The sequence below is a fragment of the Zosterops lateralis genome, assembly GCF_965231275.1.
Source record: "Zosterops lateralis genome assembly, chromosome: 1".
In the NCBI taxonomy this organism is placed as follows: domain Eukaryota; kingdom Metazoa; phylum Chordata; class Aves; order Passeriformes; family Zosteropidae; genus Zosterops; species Zosterops lateralis.
In genome coordinates, this window is record NC_139762.1 from 99,206,590 (window position 1) to 99,213,635 (window position 7,046).

The 7,046-nt window shown below is 38.3% G+C and overlaps 1 protein-coding gene across 8 annotated transcripts in view; it reads right to left on the reverse strand.

Moving 5' to 3' along the window:
• Positions 1–7,046, reverse strand: part of LOC310910580 (uncharacterized protein) — a 63,764-nt gene that overhangs the window by 54,992 nt on the left and 1,726 nt on the right. The gene's annotated exons all lie outside the window — the stretch shown is intronic.

The window sequence follows — 7,046 nt, forward strand, 5'->3', positions numbered from 1 at the left end:
AATAAAAACTAGTTTCAAAACAAACTGCACACTTTGTCTTTTTCTACTTTGCTCTCAAAACTAATCTTAAAAGTACAAAACTCAATATACAGCACAAACAAAAACAAACAATTAAAAAAAAATAAAAAAAATAAAATTACCCTAAAACAATCTGACAGTCCATAAACATTAATATATCCAACAGAAAACCTATATGAGTTGCTGGTGGTTGTTTCTCTTCCTTTTCAGTAACACTGACAGGGAATTTTACTGAAGGCTAAAGTGTGCTTAATCTATAAACAGAACTAGAACAATATTTTTATAGTGCTCTGATACACATGAAATTCTTGAAAGAAGAAGCAAAGAAATTGCTCTGCCTCTGCCCTTGAAATACAGCCCAAGGAATCTGAAAAGAGAACTCTGGAGGAAGATGAACAGTGAGGTGTAGGCTACTGCCCCAAAAAACGATTTATTTCTAGCTAATGCTTCTACAATGGGATTCCCAGGTGGGAAGGATGGACCTGTAGCCTGGGAGGTTCTTGCACTCTCTCTGAATGGGACAATAATATTGACACAGCAACAGTTCAAGCATTAACCTGTAAAAGCCTGTTCCTCATAGCTGAAGATATTGCAAAGGTCTTTTATAAATAAAAGTGAGGGATTCTTTAGTTAGGCTTGACAGCTAAGAAAAGTATGTAATATAAAAGCTCTGTGTCTGCTTTTTACAGCTCAGGGAGTTCAGTGGGAACAGTTTTGAATACAAATAGGCAATAAACTACCAATTATGAAAAGAACCCAATTAGCTTGTTCTTGAACACTGAATATTTGCTTTGCATAAATATTCCTTATTATGCACTTGAAGAATGAGGGAAATCTAATTTTGGCGATCAGAGGAGGGACGATTTTCTTCTTTCTTACTTTCAAAAGCAAAGCCAAAATGCTTTGGGGTAGGATTGGCTCACTGTGATTGGAAAAAAAAAAATAAAAAGGAAAAAAAAAAACAACACAACTGTGTGGTGCAGTTGACACACTGAAGGTAAGGGATGCCATTCACAGAGACTTTGCCACACTCATGAAGTGGAACTCTGCAAACCTTATGAGATTCAACAAAGTGGAAGGTCCTGCACCGTGGTCATGGCAGTCCCGACACACCCACAGTCTGGGTGGGAAGTGGTTGAGAGCCCTGTGGAGAAAGACTTGGATGTGATGCTTGATGAAAAACTCGACGTGAGCCAGCTCACAGCCCAGAAAGCCAATGAAATACTGGGTTGTATCAACAGGAGCATGGCCAGCAGGTCACAGGTGGTAATTCTGCCCCTCAACTCTGATCTTGTGGGACCCAACCAGGAGTGCTGCATCCAGCTCTGGGGCCCCCAACCTAAGAAGGAGATGGAACAGTTGGAGCAAGACAGCAGCAGGGCCACAAAATTAATGAGAGGACTGGAGCACCTCCTCTGCAATCACGAGCTGAGAATATTGGGGCTGTTCAACCCAGAGTAGAGAAGGTTGCATGGAGACTTCACAGCAACCTTCAAGTATTTGAAGGAGACTACATGGAAGCCAGAGAGGGATTCTGTCAGGAACAGTAGTGATAGGACAAGGAATAATGGCTTTGAATGGAAAGAGAGAAAATTTAAGTTAGATATTAGGAATTATTAATTAGGATATTACGTGAGGGTGCTTAGACACAGGAACAGTTTTTCCAGAGAAGTTGTGGATGCCCTGACCCTATCAGTATTCATGGTAAGGTTGAATAATGCCTTGAGCAACCTGGTCTATTGGGAGGTGTCCCTGCCAATAGCAGTGGGGGTTGAGTCCTAAAAGTGGAAAGATAACAGTATAACCCTGCTATAAGTGCAAATCCTGGCAAGAACTTCAAGGCTACACTAAAAACACACTTTTCAATGACTGTATATTCTATTTTCATATTAGAAAAAGTTCCCCTGGTTTAAATTCAGGTTTAAGATTGAGTTGAGAGCAGAATCTAGTTATTGTTGCTTCTTGGTGGATATGCGGAACTGGGAAAAGCACTGGTGCCCTTATTGTCATGTTGAATGTAATGTTTTCCTTCCAGATACATTCCTCGTTAGACGAAAACCAAAGTATTATGTTTAACTACTTTGAATATTCCTTTTCTGTGACGTATTGTTTTGCACACATACATTATAAATCTTTTTTCTCATATAGTTTACCTGCAGTATTTCTGTTCTTATCAGAGTTTCTTCTCTCTTACTTCTTTTATAACACAATGCTTTGAACAAGCTTTCTACAAATACTGCCTATTTTTTTCATATCCTCTCCTTTCATTTGTTTGAGAGATCTTTCAATGCAGTTTGACTTAATCTACATTTTGAAATCTACTCTATGTAACTGGAATGTAAGAGAGTGAAATTAAGAACTCATAAGTTGTTTGCATGCTGGGCCACATATAATTGTGACTGTCCACTTTCATGCTTACTTCATAGGGGAAATAGAGACTGTTTACTTTGCCCACCAGTGCTACTGAGCCAGCAACCACTCAAAACTCAATAATGCTTGCACAAAAAAGAGGTAGCAAAATCACTTAACAACTTAAAAAAAAAAAAAAAAAGTTTTTTAACATCTGACATCTTCATTGAGGGAAAAGGGATGTCATGTTTATCCCAGCTTTAGATGTCCCTCTGTAATTTTTATCTAAGTGAATCCTCAAATATCCTGCCATCTCGATTTTTAAGAATATTTCTATGCTTAAACAATCTGGTTTTCAACCTCCAGAGGGACTGATTAAGCTCATTTAATTTTTTTAAGACTTAATTGAGTTAGCATTAGGAACAGCATAAAATAATGTGGTTGCTTAATTTCTTTAAAATATTCATAAGAAAAAGCTGACACTTTTTATTTTTGTGATTTGACATTTATAAATGCAATATCTGAGCCAAAGTTTCAAAATGAACTCTAAAATTAATGGGAGTAAATCTTAATGTCTGTTTGGGTCTGTTTTCCATGGAGTGGGAGAATTCATACGAGAGCACTGAGTCAAATTTTGCTCTACCTGAATGAATCCATTTAGCTCCAAATGGTTTGTTATGGTGGACATTAATGCAGCTTTTGACCTATGAAGAGGAGGAGTGACAGGGAAGCATGCTGTGCTGTTGAAAGCAAGCTGTATCTGCAAGAAAATGACTCCCTTTCCCTGTATCTTGCTACCCCTGCATGCAAATTAGGATGGTCATTTCTAATAGTCCACACAGCCTACAGAGCTGCAAGGCACATGTGATTAAAAACTGCAGTGATATGTTTTGGCAGGAGACAAAAAGCAACAGGATAAGAACTTGCATTCTCTGAAGGATGGACTTTACTGGTGCTGCTTGACAGTGAGTGTAACAATAACTGTGCCTCTCAGGTAACTGGACAGATATGCTAGGAAAAGGATCCCATGATGAACTCCATGCTGCCAGCTTCTCCATAGCCTGCAGAATTGTGTGAAAGAAGGCCAGATGTGCAAATGGAAGCATCTTCTATATCATTCCATAGGTGAATTAATTAAGGTAGACAAATGGGTTTCCTGTTAGGGGTTAAGTCAGAGGCAGTACAAGTGGGTGAACTGACAATTACAGCCATGAAAGTGATGAGAGAGCAATATAGGAAAAGAATGGCAAAAGACAAAGAAAGTATCAGAATGAATACATATTTTCACTTTCATTTAAAAAATCTTTTGTAGGATGAAGAATTTCTATTTCTTCTGAAATAATTTCTTCAAATTCTAATGTGTCTATATTATGTTCTCTCTTAGTCAAAAGTGTTAAGACATGATAGAATAATCAGAAAAAGATTTACAAATTAATTAAATTATTAAATACCTTGTAGCAATTAAATACATGAGGAAGAAAATACAAAGGGGTAGAGAGCAGTGGGAACAGGATGAAAAGTATCATAAAGGATGTAACAACTGTAACTTCAAAAAATATTCTCCTGAAGAGAGTAAAGGATTGTTCAAACAACCTGACAACTGAGGCAGTGGGAGTCTCAGTAAGCAAGGACACAAACTCTCATCTCTTTATCAAGTGTTCTATCTATTTGATCACTCTGCTGCCCCTTTTTCACCACATTTTACCACAATGATTCAAGTCTACAAGAGGCAACTGGTAAACACCAGTTCTCTGTGCTCACAAGGGCAGTGCTCAATGAAGGCAGCACACAGGCAACAACCAGAAGTGTTGTGCCCAGCCACGAGGCACGACAGATCCTGAAGTTGCCCTTGTATTGTATTCTTATGCAGCACAAGGGCAACTTCAGGATCAGAGGCAGTTAGGAGTTCAGGATACCAGTGCTCCATACCATCGAGCCATGCCCATGGGAAGTGTCAAAGGTCAGCTTCTGCTAAAGTTTCTTGCGTGGTCTGCTCACCTCATTGTTCAGGTGGGCACTTGCAAAACTAAACCCCCAAGCCAGAGTCTGCATCAAAAGTTGATTTGCCACGTTCTCAGGCAGATTAAGCATATGTTTCCTCTTGGACAATATCAGAGAGAAAGCAGAAATAATCTAGAGACTCTGGCCTCAGTCAAGTGACCTTATCTGCCAGGTTGAAAGAATCAAGCAAAGAAAGGTGCCAAACCAGTTAGCTCAGTCTGAAGAAATCCTACTGAGGAGGCTCTACGGGTTCACCAAGTCCAAGAACACAGCTGCAGATGTCCTGGAAACTGCACAAAGCTTGCAGCATTGACAAATTTGCAAGCACCAGTCAGGTATTTTCTTGCATTGTTTTTCTGAACATGTATTCTTAAATCCCATTTCCACTAGATAACTGATTCATTTAATGCCTTCCTTATCTCAGTTAAAAGATTTGTCCCACTGTGTGTCCTTGGAGACTAAGCTGTTTAAAATTTTAGCTGCAAAGTTTTCTGTCATCTTTGGCATGTTATTTAATTATAAGTTTCATAAGGCTAAGAATTTACTGACTTTTAAAATAGTTTAGGTTTCACCTTTATGAATTTCCTGTTACTGTATTGTACATAGCTTATTTTGCTACTATAGCAATCTCCCTGTATATCTTATTTTTTCTGTTAAAACTGTGAAATCTGGGGTTGTTTGGTACAGATTCAAGAAGTGACAAAATACATGTGTCATCTAAAAGGTAATTGTATATAATCTTGATCTTTTTTACCTAATAGCATTTGCAGTACCAGGAGAGTGTCTGACCTTTGAAGTTGTCATGAAGTATATAGTCAGATATTCAAAAAGATAAATAGTTCTTCTGATATTCCGCCCATTTCTAATGGAGAAAATTAGTCTGGCAGGATTTCTGTCTTGTATAAAATAAAAAAGGTTTGTATTGTTTAGATTACAGAGGAGATGTAAAAGGAGCAATGATAAAGTTACACCAGATAAGCAGTAGAACCATTAAGGCAAGTCAGAACTTTCTTCATTTAACAGAGAACCAGGAAAAAACCCGAAGTACATAGTTGGATATATTTTTCTGCCCCATGTAGCTTAGTTAAACATGAGAAAATGAGATATGTAAAGGCAAAATAAGAATATGAAATTGCACAGAGCTTGTGAGCTTGACTCAACTTTGAGCCAAAAGTGATTACAAATCTCCAACTTTGAGTCACTGTTCAAGTTTCAAAATCCTGCCTTAAAGTCTTTTTAATTCTTCTGTATCAGAAAGCAAGTAAACATTGCTACCTTTTCAAAGATAGTGACAAACTTCCCTTGAGAGCAAGATTTTGTAAAGCTGGACATTTAGAGAAGACTGTTGTGTCCCATGGTGACACTTTTATCATTGGCCCCTGTCATGGACAGAATAAAACAGATTGGTCTGGCTTCAAAAAAAAATAAGGGATAAGCCTAAGTAGATGTCTTCTATCTACATTTTTACTTCACAAGATTTCAAATTAGAACGTTCCACTTGGAAGTTACGAAACAGCTATATCAGAATATAAGATTTTACTCACTGAACAAGAATAGATTGTGGAAACCAAGTATACAGTGCTTGCTCTTACATTGGAGATTACAACAGTAATAGTAGTGGGGTACTGCTTTAGAGCAAATCAGCAAAATACTCAGCTCCCATTCATTATCTAAGCATCTTTTCACCATACAGATTTATGCAATTTCTGTCTCCAAGGAGTTAACAAAAACTATAAAACATTGTGCTTGTTGCAGAACTGTTGATGTCTGTGTAGCAGGGGCAGATTCAACTCTCATGGAAAGAAAAGCCATGAGGGGAAAGAAAAGCGAAGACTCTTTGCTTTTAGCTCAGATGCTTACTGACTATAACTGAAATTATTAAAAAAATATTTCATCTTTTTACCTTTATATTTTTTAGGCAGAACTGACTGAATTCCATTCCATATTGCAACTTAAATACCTCCCAAATAATGAGAAAATCAATTTCTATCAGCTTTCTTGTTTGATTGCAATTAGCACAGACAAAGGTTTGTCAACACAAATGCTTTCAACAACATATGTAGGCTTTTCCTAAGACACCCCAAGTCAGTAATGTGCAATTTATATGGAGCAAATATGGGAGGTGCAAGATTCATCCTGTCAAGAAAAGCCCATATGATGGTTGTCAGCTAAATTGCACCTTTCTGCATTCTGCTACCTTGAGACTGATATTTTACATGCCAGAACCCACACTGCTGCTCTGCTGTCAAGACGAGAAGAATCAAGAATGCCACAGTTACAGTGCTCAAAACTGAGAGGTCATGAAACCTTGTTGTGGTGCATTTTGAGTTCTGTATGGTTTTTGTTATTAAGTTTCTGTAATAGTTCATCCCTACCACCCCCTTTCCAAATACCTGTCGTTTACCCTCACAATAGCCTTCTCCCAGTCCAGTGTATTTTCCATGATAAGACAATTGACACATCCTAGTGCTTGAGTACTCTGGCAATAGCTAGGTGACTCAGCCAAGTTTCAGGTTCCCCACTCCCCTTTTGCCCCAAAATGGTCATGTCAATGCCCCCTGTACCTAAGTCACTCCCCCTCATTTCCAAAGGTAACGCCCCCTGTTCTTAGGGGCAGGTAAGAGCCAGAACAGCTCACTTGCATCCTGGGCTTCACCCTGAATAAACACCTTCCTTAC